Source organism: Bufo bufo, chromosome 6 (genome assembly GCF_905171765.1).
Source record: "Bufo bufo chromosome 6, aBufBuf1.1, whole genome shotgun sequence".
In the NCBI taxonomy this organism is placed as follows: Eukaryota; Metazoa; Chordata; class Amphibia; order Anura; family Bufonidae; genus Bufo; species Bufo bufo.
In genome coordinates this window covers 359,301,317-359,318,666 of record NC_053394.1, presented here as the reverse complement: position 1 = coordinate 359,318,666, position 17,350 = coordinate 359,301,317, and positions in this window count along the sequence as shown.

The window sequence follows — 17,350 nt, the reverse complement described above, 5'->3', positions numbered from 1 at the left end:
GCTGAGGGCCTCCTCCTGACATGCAGCTGGATAGTCCAGGCTGCTAGCCACAACCAGGAGGCTAGTGAGGAACTCTAGCCTGCCTGTAGATAAAGTGAGCCTCAGTTAGCTCAGAAGACACCCCAGTAGTAGGAGATGCACCTCCTGGGAGCAACCTGCAGTATCCCTCACAGCAAGGACAATACCACAAGTACAGCTAAGTAACCTAAGGGGCAGAAGTGTTTAATATAAAGCAAGTGCCAATACTGGAGGAAGAATTATATATACCAAGGATTCAAGCCAGCAATTAGGCATCCGGGCCTTGGGATCCAGCCAGCTAGAATAGCTGTGGGGATAGAGCAGCATTGTACTGCAAAGCATTAACTGTATACCCTCCAAGTATCTTGCAAGATTATACCTGCCATATTGTGAAGTAAACCTGCTGTGCATTTGTACTGTCAAGGACTGCATTATCATCTGCTGCAATTACTTGTATAAAGTTGGACTGTTTCCTAAAGTAAAGCAACGTTTGGTTTACCACCTGTGTACTCCATTAATCCTCCTACAAATCGGTGTGCCACCGTTACAGGCACTGGCGTCACGATCCTTAAAGGGACCTTGCCCCAGGCACTCAAAATACCTGTAACATCCAGGGCACCTCATCCACCATCAGGCCTGGTCCCTACATACAGAGTGTGTCCCAGAGGAACTTGTGTCTACCTCTCCTTCACTGCCACATGCCTGCCCAGGGTCCACCTAAAAAGTGAGTAACCCTCGATTGCCCATAACCGTGACCTCACTGTCGATATACCCTGCAGGTCTGGCGTGCTGCAGTAGACCACGAATACGCTGGGAAACTCTGACCCGAGCTAAGGATTTGGGTGGGGTTGGTCTCCCGGACTGCAGGTTATACTACCATTCCACAGCATACTCTAGGCTTTTGGACATGTTCCGGCTTTCTTCCCAGAAAGCGTGGGTTAACATAGATATGGACTTGTTGCCCTTAGCATTGACCTCTCTCCCATGGATGCGGAGCGTTCTGAAGACAGAGCGATCTGCTCTTTCCTTCACTTCGAACCATACATTTGCCATTCTTGGGGGTATCAGCTCAGAGCTTTCTGTCATAGATCCGCAGGGACCCCTCACTCCCATTACTGATCACCACCTATTCCCCCTTGGAGCATCCCCTAACCCACATGCAGCTCCTTGCGCCTTCATTTGCGGCTAACAGGGGAGCGGTGCGGCCCGCGATTACTCTCCTCTCTGCAGCGCGTAAGTGAAGAGGTGGAAGGCTGGAATGAGGCGAAAGAGTGGAGAGGACTCAGAGCGCCGAGAGCGGGCACGTGACTTAGTCACTCACTGCAGCTCCGCCTCCTCCTCCGGCAGAGAAGGCGAAGCTGCAGTGCTTATCCAGCTGCCGATGTGCCCGCCCACGGCCCCACACCCCCATCTGTGAGTGTGTTTGTGTGTGACCTAATGCCCGCCCCCAGTCTTCTCAGTGCCAGCCCAGCAGCCAGATTCATCAGACCGCAGGCTGGGTCTATGGGGGCAGCAAGAAGTGGCGCAGCAAGCAAGGAGGACCTGCTTCCAGCTCCGTAGTAAATTTTAATGAATGTTAATGGTGGACAGCAGGGCAGGGCAGTGGGCACTCAATCAGAGCAGCAGTGGCAGAGAGACTCACTGAGGCCAGCAGCAGCCATTTTAGTTCGATTACAGCCACTCTGCAGCTTTGGCTCTAATCTGACTGAAATGGCTGCTGCTGGCCTCAGTCTCTCTGCCACTGCTGCTCTGCCTTTTTTCTCACAGGTGCCACTGCCCAGCACACCAAGTGTGTTTGAGCATATGGGCGGTCATCTGAGCATGGGGTGTCATCTGAGCATATGGGCGGTCATCTGAGCATAAAGCGGTCATCTGAGCATGGGGTGTCATCTGAGCATGGGGCGGTCATCTGAGCATGGGGCGGTCATCTGAGTATAAGGCGGTCATCTAGGCATGGGGCGGTCATCCGAGCATCGGGCGGTCATCCGAGCATAAGGCGGTCATCTGAGCATGGGGTGTCATCTGAGCATAAGGCGGTCATCTGAGCATGGGGTGTCATCTGAGCATAAGGTGGTCATCTGAGCATGGGGTGTCATTTGAGCATAAGGCGGTCATCTGAGCATGGGGTGTCATCTGAGCATAAGGCGGTCATCTGAGCATGGGGCGGTCATCTGAGCATAAGGAGGTCATCTGAGCATGGGGTGGTCATTTGAGCATATGGGCGGTCGTCTAAGCATGGGTGGTCATCTGAGCATGGGGTGTCATCTGAGCATAAAGCGGTCATCTGAGTATAAGGCGGTCATCTAGGCATGGGGCGGTCATCCGAGCATGGGGTGTCATCTGAGCATAAGGCGGTCATCTGAGCATGGGGCGGTCATCTGAGCATAAGGAGGTCATCTGAGCATAAGGAGGTCATCTGAGCATGGGGCAGTCATTTGAGCATGGGGCGGTCATTTGAGCATGGGGCGGTCATTTGAGCATTGGGCGGTCATTTGAGCATGGGGCGGTCATCTGAGCATGGGGCGGTCATCTGAGCATGGGGCGGTCATCTGAGCATGGGGCGGTGATCTAAACACGAGCGGTCATATGTGCATGGGGTTTCATCTGAGAAATCTTGAAACACATTGTGAAAAACAAAGAAGTCTCACTAAAGCTGTCTACACTACAGGTAGGAAAGGTGGTTTAAATGCACTTTTAAATGTTTAATAACTCAATTGCAGTAATACTGTCGTGTGCACGCATTTTTGTGTAAACGGATAGCTTGTGGCTTCTGGCAGTCATACGTTTTTTTTTTCTGGCTCTTTGTGTCTGTAAGGTTGGCCACCCCTGCCCTAACCCCTTTCTCACAGGCACAAAAACCTCCCCTCTTCGATTCTGCCAGGTTCTCGCGGGGACTTCCTTGAAATCTTTAACCTCTATATTAGGTAATACACCCCTCACACCAAAACATACCTTTGAATATCTCCAACTTCGACATTTTTTTGACTTCCTTGCGCACTTCGTATAATTTCACAAGGAATTTGACAGTCTTTGAACAAGCCTGTCTGAGCCCCTCGGCTGTGTCTCAAGACACATAATATATAAACTACTACTACAGCAGAGATCCTCCCTGCCTCCTCTGTTCTGTGCGGCGTGGGAATGGGATTTAGGTATCCAGTTGTCCTCTTCTCATTGGCTCAGAAGTAAAAAAATTTCACACAAAGCACTATTAGCCACAAGAGCACAAGAGACTTGCTATAAGATCCTGTCCCGGTGGTACTGGGTACCGACACTGCTACATAAATGGTAACGAACAGATGTTTGAGGTGTGGGACAGCGGAGGGCACGATTCTACACATTTGGTGGCAATGCTCGGCCCTTCGAGCGTTTTGGGACTCGGTCCACAAGGCTATTCTCAAAATAACAGGTTTCCCAATGCCAAAAACACCAGAAGCCTTTCTCCTATACGGTTTCGACTTCACTATCCCTGCATATAAAAATTCACTGCTCACTGTGATTCCTCGACACTGGAAATCGACGGTCTCCCTAACGCTCAAGGAATGGTTTGAGGAAGTTATATTATATCAAAGAATGGAGGAACTGATAGCTCATACCCCCCCAGAAACACACACGATTCCTGAAGATTTGGGGCCCCTGGGAAGACTTTCGCACCTCAGGTACATAAAGGATCTGTATACTTCTATACATACCTCTTTCTTTATATTACTGACTTCTCTCTTTCCCTTTCTTCTGTTTGTATTGCTACCCCCCAATTGTTCCCTTCCTCTTGTCTCCCCCTCCCATACAATAAATCTTATTTTTCTTTTTTCTTTCTCTCTTTTTAATTGTTGTGGTTTTTGATTGTACTTTTTGCACATTCTTGTTTGCATACAGTCATGCCCTATTTTTACTAGCAGGGCAGACGTATCTCACAGCGTTGTAATTAGAATGGTATTCCAAACAGTTCCTAAGAATGCTTACGTTAACACTTTGGTTTGCAGAGCCTAGACTCTACTTGAAGTGCTACATGATTCTTTTTCTTTCGAATTTTAATGTTATGTCACTTAACAATATTCTACTTTCAATTACCTATGTGAATCCGTCATCATACTTTTGTCCTTTGTACAATTTTCTGTTTAAAAAAATTGTAAAAACCCAATAAATGGTTTAATTAGAAAAAGTGATTTTAAAAACTTTGTTAACCCTTTAGGTGTTCCACAAGAATTAAAGGAAAATGGAGATGAAATTTCTAAATTTCACTTTTTTGGCAGATTTTCCATTTTAATCAATTTTTTCTTTAACACATTGAAGGTTAACAGCCAAACAAAACTTTATATTTATTACCCTGATTCTGCAGTTTCCAGAAACACCCCACATATTTTCGTAAACTGATGTAAGGAAACACGGCAGGGTGCAGGGGGAAAGGAGCGCCGCATTGGTTTTTGGAAGGCAGATTTTGCTGAACTGGTTTTTAGATGCCATGTCCCATTTGAAGCCCCCCTGATGCACCCTTAAAGTAGAAACTCCCAAAAAGTGACCCCATTTTGTAAAATAAAGGATAAGGTGCCAGTTTTATTGGTACTATTTTGGGGTACATATGATTTTTAATTGCTCTATATTACGTTTTTTGTGAGGCAAGGTAACAAAAAAAATTGCTGTTTTGGCACTGTTTTTATTTTTTACAACATTCATCTGACAGGGTAGATCATGTGCTATTTTTATAGAGCTGGTTGTTACTGACGCGGCGATACCTAATATGTAAACTTTTTTAATTTATTTCAATTTAACACAATAATAGCATTTTTGAAACAAAAAATTATGTTTTACTGTCTCCATGTTCTGAGAGCTATAGTTTTTATATTTTTTGAGCGATTTTCTTACGTAGGGGCTCATTTTTTTGCGGGATGAGGTGACTGTTTTATTGGTACCATTTTGTGGGACATATGCTTTTTTGATCACTTGGTGTTGCACTTTTTGTGATGTAAGTTGACAAAAAAAAATTATTTTTTTTGCACAGTTTTTTTTTTTTTATGGTGTTTATCGGACGGGGTGGATCATGTGATACATTTATAGAGCCGGATGTCACGGACGCGGCAATACCAAATATGTCTATTTTATTTTATTTTTTCCTATTTTTAACATTTTTTTAATTACTTAATTGGGGAATTATTATTATGCACTCTCCCGGCCCCGGCGATCACATGTATACAGTGATCTAGAAGGCAGGGACACCTGGGAACTGTCCCTTCCCTGCCTTCCCTCTGGGTTGCCCTGCTGTCCCTGACAGCGGGCCCCCCACTCGGCAGCTGCACGATTAGCGTTCAGCTACCATCTCTAAATGGATGTTTTAGAACGTCCATTTAGAGATAAATAACCACCCATAGGATGTTTATATCCTATGGGCGGTCGACAAGTGGTTGAAGGGGTTATCCCATGATTAATGTAAAAAAAAATTAAATCCAATATCATCTTGTACATGACAATCTGTTTTTTAATAAATTTATAACCAGCCCTAGATCCAGAGATCTCCCCATTTATTGCTCTGCTAGATTTATATCAAGCTGACAGCTCAGGGGGCGTGCACTTTATCATGCGGCATGTCCTTTCTACTGCAGCTGGTGGCAGTTGAAGGATGGAACTGAGCATGTGCTTTCATATCAGCGAGGCAGACAGAGAAGTTAGAAAAAGAGCAAACAGCAGGTGGCGCTATACAGTTAGATTTTAGTAAATAACTCAGCAGCTATAATACGTTATTACATGCAATTACAGAAGTATTTAGATCCAGGTGCTGGTTTGGAAAAGGTAGAATAATTTTCATGGGACTTCCTTTGGGAATTTCCTCTTGCCCTTGTGGTCTTATTCTTTGAGAATTACTCCATACCTCTATGAACTACTGAGTTTCCTCAGAAATGTAGACTTTGTTTTCATTCGCCCTGCCTCAATAGTCTACCCTGATGGCATGTCCTCTTTTTTATTGAAAGCCCAAGAACGTGACTTTCTTCACCCACGTGCAAAAGAAAAAAAAAAAAAATGCATATGTATGGAGTCTATCATAAGCTATTTCTAAAAGGAGAAGCTCCCCACAAAATTTCCCCAACTTTGTGAGCTGAAAGCCATACAAGGGTCAGGGATTGATGCCGTCCCTTCGTCGAGGTAGAATCCATCTTGCTTCTGACTTCCACCCAGGCTAGTATCCCAGTGTCCACAAGGAGACCAATAGAGGAAGCTAAAGGTGTTGCAGAGGGTTGAGGATCTGGTGGACACATATAACCCTTACTGGATCTGGCAGCACTATCTCAGATTTCATTGGCTGTCAGCCGGTCCCAGGGTAGCTGAGGTATGTCCAGCATCCAAAAGTCTCTGCATCCTGGGTACGCAGAGACAGTTGAATACAGTGGTGAAGCAGGGAGCCGACAACTCCCTGCTCCACCTTTCAGCAGTCGGTGCTCTGCCTCGTTTGACAATTTTCAGTTTTAGACTAGGTCTGGTGGCATTGGGTTTTTTTTGCGCATTTTCTTCAGCTTATATATGTAGATGCGCCTTTTTTACACATGAATTATGCGCAAAAACATTAAAATTTTTACTCCATTCCAGGGGCAGCTTAGTTTTTTCATCAGATTTGTGTGGGGCCGTGCAACAATTTTATTTAAAAAGGTGCATCTTCTAGTAGACGTGTGTCTTTTCAAACACATAAACATGTGTATATGGCTGCAACTTTTTATATCGAATATGAAACTTTTTATCTGATATGCAACATATTCGCTGCACTTTTGCACCTAATTTGTGAGCCAACCAACGAGTAGTCTAATTGCAGACTATCCACCTGCCCCCTGACGAATACAAAGACACAACGCCTAATTCATCACCTGCCGTCCAACTTTATAAATACTATGCAAAATAATGACAGGCTAATTGCACTCTAAAAAACTGACGAGCATGATAAATGACCCCCTGTGTGTCTGTTCTGTAGAACTTTCTAACTTCTCAGTGCATAGATAGAAAGTCCCAAAGTCTCTTAGTATGAGCTGGCTGTGCATTAACTCTTTTCACAGTAAAATGTAGATATAGTGCAATAATGGTGCAAATGAATAGGATATATTACAATATACATATAAATGCAGTTTAGCAATATAAAACAGTATACAGTCATGTGAAAAAATTAGGACACCCTTTGAAAGCATGTGGTTTTTTGTAACATTTTTAATAAATGGTTATTTCATCTCCGTTTCAACAATACAGAGAGATTAAAGTAATCCAACTAAACAAAGAAAACTGAAGAAAAGTCTTTTCAAGATCTTCTGTAAATGTCATTCTACAAAAATGCCTATTCTAACTGAGGAAAAAGATAGGACACCCTTGCCCCTAATAGCGAGTGTTACCTCCTTTGGCTGAAATAACTGCAGTGAGACGGTTCTTGTAGCCATCTACCAGTCTTCGACATCGGTCTGAGGAAATTTTACCCCACTCCTCAATGCAGAACTTTTTCAGCTGTGAGATGTTTGAGGGGTTTCTTGCACGTACAGCCCTTTTCAAGTCACCCCACAGCATCTCAATGGGATTCAAATCTGGACTTTGACTTGGCCATTCCAGGACTCTCCATTTCTTCTTTTTCAGCCAATCTTTGGTTGATTTACTAGTATGTTTTGGGTCATTGTCATGTTGCATGGTCCAGTTCCGCTTCAGCTTTAATTTTCTAACTGATGGTCTCACATGTTCTTCAAGCACCTTCTGATACACAGTAGAATTCATTGTGGATTCTATGATGGTGAGCTGACCAGGTCCTGCTGCAGCAAAGCAGCCCCAAACCATGACACTTCCACCTCCATGCTTCACAGTTGGTATGAGGTTCTTTTCTTGGAATGCTGTGTTTGGTTTACGCCAAACATGTCCTCTGCTGTTGTGTCCAAATAATTCAATTTTGGACTCATCTGTCCAAAGAACATTATTCCAGAAGTCCTGGTCTTTGTCAACTTTATCTCTGGCAAATGTCAGTCTGGCCTCGATGTTTCTCTTGGAAAGCAAAGGTTTCCTCCTTGCACACCTCCCATGCAAGTTAAACTTGTACAGTCTCTTTCTGATTGTAGAGGCATGTACTTCTACATCAACAGTAGCCAGAGCCTGCTGTAGTTCTCGAGATGACACTTTAGGGTTTTTGGAGACCTCTTTTAGCATCTTTCGGTCTGCTCTTGGGGTGAACTTGCTGGGGCGACCAGTCCTGGGCATGTTGGCAGTTGTTTTGAAAGCCCTCCACTTGTAGACTATCTTCCGGACAGTGGAATGGCTGATTTCAAAATCTTTTGAGATCTTTTTAAATCCCTTCCCAGACTCATAGGCTGCTACAATCTTTTTTCTGAAGTCCTCTGACAGCTCTTTTGCTCTCACCATGGTGCTCACTCTCACTTCAACAGTCAGGAGCACACCAAACTAAATGTCTGAGGTTTAAATAGGGCAAGCCTCATTCAACATGCAGAGTAACGATCTACTAATTATGTGCACCTGGTGTGAGATCTGAGCCAATTTAAGAGGGAATACATGTGAGGGTGTCCTATCTTTTTCCTCAGTTAGAATAGGCATTTTTGTAGAATGACATTTACAGAAGATCTTGAAAAGACTTTTCTTCAGTTTTCTTTGTTTAGTTGGATTACTTTAATCTCTCTGTATTGTTGAAACGGAGATGAAATAACCATTTATTAAAAATGTTACAAAAAACCACATGCTTTCAAAGGGTGTCCTAATTTTTTCACATGACTGTAAGTGCACATAACAGCATAAATCATGTTGATGGCTTTGCATTGTAGCCATAGGGGCAAATGTCCACAAACATTTATACTCCAAAAGACCCTTGCTCCAGGGCACTATAGGAGCAGGATGACCAGAGAAACGGGGCTAGGTGAGTGTTATCTTTTTTTATTTTATTCAGTATAGGCTTCACTTTTTTTTTTTTTTTAAACTTTATGTTTATTAAACATTTTTTATTTTCCAAGTATCAAAATATGAAGCAAAATCTTTCACAGAGAACATGACTATGGTAATGTAGCCAAAATATAAGATTACATAATAACAGCTGTTAGAAAAAATGGATAGAGTCGATCCATAGTCTATGTAGATAAGGGTAGAAAAAAAAAGAAAGGGGGAGACTAAAGAAGGGAAGGGGGGGAGGAAATAAGAAGCTAGGAGTTCTCTCCCTCGTTATAAGCGGAGCTCTTCGTGGTGGAGATCCCAAAAGGATCAAGTCTGTAGGAACTTGTCCACAGTTCCCCATGACAAAGCCGTATAATATTCTAAAGAGCGAATATCCTGGATACGGGAGTAATAATCTGCCTTAGACTGGGGAGTGGTTCTTTTCCAAAAGAGGGCTGTCAAACCCTTCGCTGCAGTGAGAAGATGCAGGAGCAGCCCAGAGTTGCGACCCCTCATATCCCTAGGTGGGACATTCAACAAGTATGAAAGGGGATCCAACCTCACTGAATGCCCTAAAACGTCCTGCAGTACACGTCTAGAATATGTGATATATGGGAGTCCCGTTGGCTGAGCATCTCCGGCTAACATTAGGGATATTCCTATTTAAGGCATGCAGCACCTCCGGTGTGTGATACCAGTGCATCAGTTTCTTTATAAGTTATGCAAGATGAGCTAGTAAAAGCTCTGGACCATATCACCTGCCAGAGGTTTATCGGGATTTCCCTATCTAGCCATTTCTCCCATTTTAGTATATATAAGTGCTTTTCCCCCAGTAAGTAAGTCTGGGTGAGAGGCAGATCATATATATCCGAGATGAGACCTCTAAATGATGGACCACGGACGCACAATTTCTCAAAAGAGGTGAGGGGGGATATTGATCCGGAGGTGGTGAATGAGAGGCAGAAATGTGCTATTTGGTTGTAGTGATAGTTGGGAGGAGGAGGGTAGGCTATATTTAGTTTGTAAATCTGCAAAGTATAAAAGGCGGTTTGTTAGGGGATTACGTTAATCATGAAGACGGAAGAGTCCGCTCCGAATCCATGGGTTAGCCATATTTAATTCGCTACTATTACCTAAATGCGGAGTAAACAAAAACGGTGTAAGAGAGGAGTTTAATGTAGAGAGGCCGAATTTAATCCTATAGGTCAGCCATAGGTTTCTAGTGAATGTCATTGGGCCTAGCAGTTTTTGGGGTGTTATGTCCGCCGGACGTCCCCAGATCATAGCTCCCATATGAATTGGGGCTAACCAAAGCCTCTCTATTTCTGTCCATTTATTGAAGAAATTTAAGGTAGTCCAAGAGACTAGGTGTCTGAGATGTGTGGCCTGATAGTATAGGGCTATATCAGGTAGGGACTGGCCGCCCTGAGATTTCTTCGAGGTCAGGACAGATTTAGCTATACGGTGTCGCTTGTTATGCCATACAAATGTAAGTAAGGCAGATTGAATTTGGCGCAAGGTTCCCTCTGGTACCCTAACTGGGAGCGTTTCAAATAAGTAAAGCAATTTGGGTAAAATCGACATCTTAATTGCTGCTATGCGGCCCAGTAAGGATATATGTAGGGGTTTCCACTTATTAAGGAGCGTGTTTATAGTAGCTATGACCGGCGGGAAGTTTGTTCCATATAAAGCAGGATAAGTAGGGGTGATATGGACACCCAAGTACTTAAGAGAGCGGTTTTGCCAGAAGTATTTATACGAGTGTTGTAAGGCTAAGAGAGTTTGTGGGGGTATATTTAAGGGTAATGCTTCCGTTTTTGTATTATTTATTTTATAACCTGATAGCCTACTATATGTGCCTATGGTGGCGTGCAAATTCGGGAGCGAGATAATTGGGTTCGTTAACGTTAAAAGGACATAGTCTGCAAAAAGGGAGATGGTGAAGGACCGATCCCTTATTTTAATGCCCGTGATGTCTGGGTTCGTCCGAATCCGAGAGGCTAGGGGCTCAATACTCAGTATATAAAGAAGCGGGGATAAGGGACAGCCCTGCCAGGTCCCATTTTTAATAGGCACACCGAGGAGCAGGCATGGGGTAGATTGATACGTGCTATAGGAGCCGAGTAGAGTCCTCTAAGAGCTTGCAGAAATGGGCCTGTAAACCCAAACCTTTGCGGAGTATGAAACATAAAAGACCAGCTAGGGCGGTCAAAGGCCTTTTCTGCGTCAAGGTTGAGGAGAAGAGCCTCTGTCGACTCCTTATTAACCGCATCAATCAAGTCTACCACCCGACGTGTATTATTCCCTGCCTGGCGGAACCGGACAAACCCCACCTGGTCTTTGTGAATCAGCTGGGTGAGCCAGTAGCTCAATCGATTCGCCAGTAGTTTGGTAAATATCTTAAGATCCGAGTTTAGCAGACTAATTGGGCGGTAGCTGGCACATTCTGAGGGATCTTTTCCTGGTTTAGGTATAACTGTAATAGAAGAGTGAAGCATAGTTTGCAGAATAGGTTCCCCTGCTAAAAAGGAGTTGAATAGGGGGACCATATGTGGAAATAAAATCTCGATGTACGTTTTATAATATTGATACGTGAGACCATCAGGTCCTGGTGCTTTGTTTCCCAGCATATCCTTTATTACCTCCTTCAGTTCCTCCGATGTGATCTGCTGTTTCAGGTCGTTAAAGCCTCTGGGGAGAGGGTGGGCAAAGTACAGTCAGACAAATATTCGTCCAACATCTGGGCCCTGACATCAGGATCTCTATGGAGTTCTGAAGGGAGGGAATACAACTTAGTGTAATAAGATTGGAAAATGGCTGCTATTTTTTCCGGGTCAAAGTATTGAGTGCCCGACGCATCCTTTATACTCAGGGGGGTAGTATTAGCTTCCCGGTCACGCAATTGCTTCATTAATAACGTGTGGGGTTTATTGCCGAATTCGAAGAAACGCTGTTTGGAATATCTCAGTAACTTCTCTATTTTATTAAGTGCAATTATTTTGAGTTGGCTTCTGAGATCCAGAATACTCCTCAGTAAGGATTTCGATGATCTAGTGGCTAGGTCTTGCTCTGCCTGGTGCAGATCTGCTAGTCATTTTCTATAGTGACTATCTCTGTCTTTTTTTTATCTTAGAAGCCGTTGAGATGCAGCATCCCCGAAAGACTGCCTAGTGAGGAGACTAAGGGTGCATTAATCTGGAAATAATTGATTAAGTGAGTTTTCAGTTCCTCCCTCGAGATTACATTGGACAATAGAGTTTCATTTAAACGCCAATGGGTGCGTTTCGGGGACAGAGCCTCACAAATAAGATCCAAGCTCAAAGGGGCATGGTCCGACCAGGAGATGGGACCTAATGTCGCTGAAGTAAGCGCTCGGAGGGTCTGTATATTCCCAAAGAAAGAATCAATTCTCGTATGAGTTGGGTGTAGATGGGAGAAAAAGAATTATTGATGCACATATAGGGAATGGGCATGTATGAGTTTACGGAATTGCCTAGCTAAACGGGAGAAAGCTTGAGAAGGAGGGGAGGAATATAACGCTAATCTATCGGCTATATCCGAGAAGTGTACGTTAAAGTCACCTTCAATTATTAAGGTCGTGTTATGGTATGGCTGCAAGGCCGAGAAGACAGAGGTAAGGAAGGAGATATGTCCTGAATTAGGCACATATACATTGCATAAAGTCACCTCCCTGCCATATAAGATACCATGGAAAATAAGGTAGCGACCCTGTGCGTCAGCCTCTGTACTCTCAACCTGTAAAAGGCATGTCTTAGCTATTAATATGGCCACTCCCGCAACTTTGGTCGGAGCATTCGCCATGTAGGATGTAGGGAACCAATGCTTTGCGAACGCCAGTGATCCCGTTCCCGATAAATGCGTTTCCTGGAGAAAAATTATCTCTGCCTACGTATCTCTTGAAGAGCGAGTCTCCGCTTGGAGGGCGAGTTCAGTCCATTAACATTCAGTGATAAAAACCTAACCATTTTGGAAGATAAAAACCCTGGGCCGCAAATTAAGGAGGGGTATGTAATGTCTACCACATTTTCTGGGTCTCATCAGGTCCACTTCCAGGCTGCTCAGCATCACCACAGCTAGTCCCGTCAGGATTGAAGGGTATCTCCGGAGAACGAGGGAGAGAACAAAGCAGAGAACAGAATAAATTATGGGAAGGGAAAGCAAAAAACAAAAAATAAAGACATCAATAATATAACCACTGTTAGGTAATACTATCAAATAGAAATTCTGAAAAATATCGGAATTAAGTAGTATAACATGCAGTTTCTTTTGGAGTCCCAAGTTGAGGCCCAGGAATAACAATAGGCCAAATACAACTAAGGCTACTTTCACACTAGCGTTCGGAGCGGGTCCGTCTGATGTTTCATCAGACGGATCCGCTCCTATAATGCAGACGTTTGCATCCGTTCAGAACGGATCCGTCTGCATTATAACTTAGAAAAATTTCTAAGTGTGAAAGTAGCCTGAACGGATCCGTCCAGACTTTACATTGAAAGTCAATGGGGGTGGATCCGTTTGAAGATTGAGCCATACGGTGTCATCTTCAAACGGATCCGTCCCCATTGACTTACATTGTAAGTCTGGACGGATCCGCTTGCCTCCGCACGGCCAGGCGGACACCCGAACGCTGCAAGCAGCGTTCAGGTGTCCGCTCGCTGAGCGGAGCGGAGGCTGAACGCCGCCAGACTGATGCATTCTCATCGGATCCGCCTCCACTGAGAATGCATTAGGGCCGGACGGCTGCGTTCGGGGCCGCTTGTGAGCACCTTCAAACGGAGCTCACGAGCGGACACCCGAACGCAGGTGTGAAAGTAGCCTAAGACTCTCATCGGGAACAAGACGGGAGCCATAGGAGGTACCGTCAAGCACTAATAAAGGAAACTATGAATTAGAGCCGTGCCTAGCAAGACTCCACAACATTAAAGTGAAATGTAAACCCTCTTCAGTAAGGCAAAAGGGTGGGGCTAGCGAAGTAGCCATAAGGAATAGAAAATACTGATACTCTATCAACAGTCCAACGATGGAGGTGAAGCATCTGGTAGAACAATTCTGGCTGTAGTCATTAATGAGGTACTGTCGGTGGCTTCATACGCCGTTTGCGTGAGACGACTGCAGACCAGGTCGGCGGGAGAGGAGGAAGGTCTGTCGGGGTCTCCCAGTCGGACAAAGACAGAGGGTGGATGTCTAGATGCGTGCAAAATTCGTGCAGATCTTCTGGGGAACAGAGGACTGCTGTAGTTCCATTCTTCCTAGCTGTAAGGCTGAAGGGAAAACCCCATCTATATGGAATGGCATTTTGGCGAAGCGCCTCAATCAGTGGCTTCAATGCTTTGCGTTTCTGAAGCGTTATCCATGATAGGTCTTGAAACACGGACACTGGTGAACCTCTGAAATCCAAGCTGCGAATTGAGCGGGCTTTAGACATTATATCTTCTTTCAGAGTATAGTCATTGACGTAGCATATTATGTCTCGTGGGAGTCCATTCAAAGATTTAGGGCGAAGGGCCCTATGTGCCCGGTCCATCTTGATGGGGTGGGTTAATGGGCGGTCCAGGATAGTGTTGAAGATATGCGCTTATGTGGATATGGGGGCTCTGTGCTTAGGGGCGCTGTGCGCTCATGTAATAGGGGGGCTCTGTGCTTAGGGGGGCTGTGCGCTCATGTGATAGGGGGGCTCTGTGCTTATGTGATAGGGGGCTCTGTGTTTAGGGGGGCTGCGCGCTCATGTGATAGGGGAGCTCTATGCTTAGGGGGGCTGTGCGCTTATGTGATGGGGGCTCTGTGCTTAGAGGCGCTGTGCGCTTATGTGATAGGGGGCTCTGTGTTTAGAGGGCTGTGTGTTTATGTGATAGGGGGCTCTGAGCTTAGGGGCGCTGTGCGCTTATGTGATGGGGGGCTCTGTGCTTAGGGGCGCTGTGCGCTTATGTGATAGGGGGCTCTGTGTTTAGGAGATGTGCGCTTATGTGGATAGGGGGGCTCTGTGCTTAGGGGGCTGTGCACTTATGTGATGGGGGCTCTGTGTTTAGGGGGGCTGTGCGCTTATGTGGATAGGGGGGCTCTGTGCTTAGGGGCGCTGTGCGCTCATGTAATAGGGGGGCTCTGTGCTTAGGGGGGCTGTGCGCTCATGTGATAGGGGGCTCTGTGCTTAGGGGGGCTGTGCGCTTATGTGATAGGGGGGCTCTGTGTTTAGGGGGGCTGTGCGCTTATGTGGATAGGGGAGCTCTGTGCTTAGGGGCGCTGTGCGCTTATGTGATAGGGGGCTCTGTGTTTAGGGGGGCTGTGCGCTCATATGATAGGGGGGCTTATGTGATAGGGGGCTCTGTGCTTAGGGGGCTGTGCGCTTATGTGGATAGGGGGGCTCTTTGCTTAGGGGGGCTGTGCGCTTATGTGATAGGGGGCTCTGTGCTTAGGGGTGCTGTGCGCTCATGTGATGGGGGGCTCTGTGCTTATGTGGATAGGGGGGCTCTGTGCTTAGGGGCACTGTGCGCTTATGTGATAGGGGGCTCTGTGATTAGGGGGGCTTTGTGCTTAGGGGGGCTGTGCGCTTATGTGATAGGGGGGCTCTGTGCTTATGGCCGCTGTGCGCTCATGTGATAGGGAGGCTCTGTGCTTAGGGGCGCTGTGCGCTCATGTGATAGGGGGGCTCTGTGCTTAGGGGGGCTGTGCGCTCATGTGATAGGGGGCTATGTGTTTAGGGGGGCTGTGCGCTGATGTGATAGGGGGGCTCTGTGCTTAGGGGGCTGTGCGCTCATATGATAGGGGGGCTTATGTGATAGGGGGGCTCTGTGCTTAGGGGGCTGTGCGCTTATGTGGATAGGGGGGCTCTTTGCTTAGGGGGGCTGTGCGCTTATGTGATAGGGGGCTCTGTGCTTAGGGGTGCTGTGCGCTCATGTGATGGGGGGCGCTGTGCTTATGTGGATAGGGGGGCTCTGTGCTTAGGGGCACTGTGCGCTTATGTGATAGGGGGCTCTGTGATTAGGGGGGCTTTGTGCTTAGGGGGGCTGTGCGCTTATGTGATAGGGGGGCTCTGTGCTTATGGCCGCTGTGCGCTCATGTGATAGGGAGGCTCTGTGCTTAGGGGCGCTGTGCGCTCATGTGATAGGGGGGCTCTGTATTTAGGGGGGCTGTGCTTTATGTGGATAGGGGGGCTCTGTGCTTAGGGGCGCTGTGCGCTTATGTGATAGGGGGGCTCTCTGTTTAGGGGGCTGTGCGCTCATATGATAGGGGGGCTTATGTGATAGGGGGGCTCTGTGCTTAGGGGGCTGTGCGCTTATGTGGATAGGGGGTCTCTGTGCTTTGGGGGGCTGTGCGCTTATGTGGATAGGGGGGCTCTGTGTTTAGGGGGGCTGTGCGCTCATGTGATAGGGGAGCTATGTGGGGCCCCCTGCCGTGCTAAACACACGTTCAGATAATACACTGGCTGCAGGGCAGGCCAGCACCTCCAAGGCGTAAAGGGCAAGCTCAGGCCATGTGCCCAATTTGGAGACCCAGAAGTTGAATGGGGCAGACCCGTCATTCAGTACGTGTAGGCATGTGCACACATACTGCTCCACCATATATATATGAATATACATACACATATGTATATATACATATTTATATACACTGCTCAAAAAAATAAAGGGAACACAAAAATAACACATCCTAGATCTGAATTAATTAAATATTCTTCTGAAATACTTTGTTCTTTACATAGTTGAATGTGCTGACAACAAAATCACAAAAAAATAAATAAATGGAAATCAAATTTTTTAACCCATGGAGGTCTGGATTTGGAGTCACCCTCAAAATTAAAGTGGAAAAACACACTACAGGCTGATCCAACTTTGATGTAATGTCCATAAAACAAGTCAAAATGAGGCTCAGTAGTGTGTGTGGCCTCCACGTGCCTGTATGACCTCCCTACAATGCCTGTGCATGCTCCTGATGAGGTGGCGGACGGTCTCCTGAGGGATCTCCTCCCAGACCTGGACTAAAGCATCTGCCAACTCCTGGACAGTCTGTGGTGCAACGTGACGTTGGTGGATAGAGCGAGACGTGATGTCCCAGATGTGCTCAATTGGATTCAGGTCTGGGGAACGGGCGGGCCAGTCCATAGCATCAATGCCTTCGTCTTGCAGGAACTGCTGACACGCTCCAGCCACATGAGGTCTAGCATTGTCTTGCATTAGGAGGAACCCAGGGCCAACCACACCAGCATATGGTCTCACAAGGGGTCTGAGGATCTCATCTCGGTACCTAATGGCAGTCAGGCTACCTCTGGCGAGCACATGGAGGGCTGTGCGGCCCTCCAAAGAAATGCCACCCCACACCATTACTGACCCAATGCCAAACTGGACATGCTGGAGGATGTTGCAGGCAGCAGAACATTCTCCACGGCGTCTCCAGACTCTGTCACGTCTGTCACATGTGCTCAGTGTGAACCTGCTTTCAT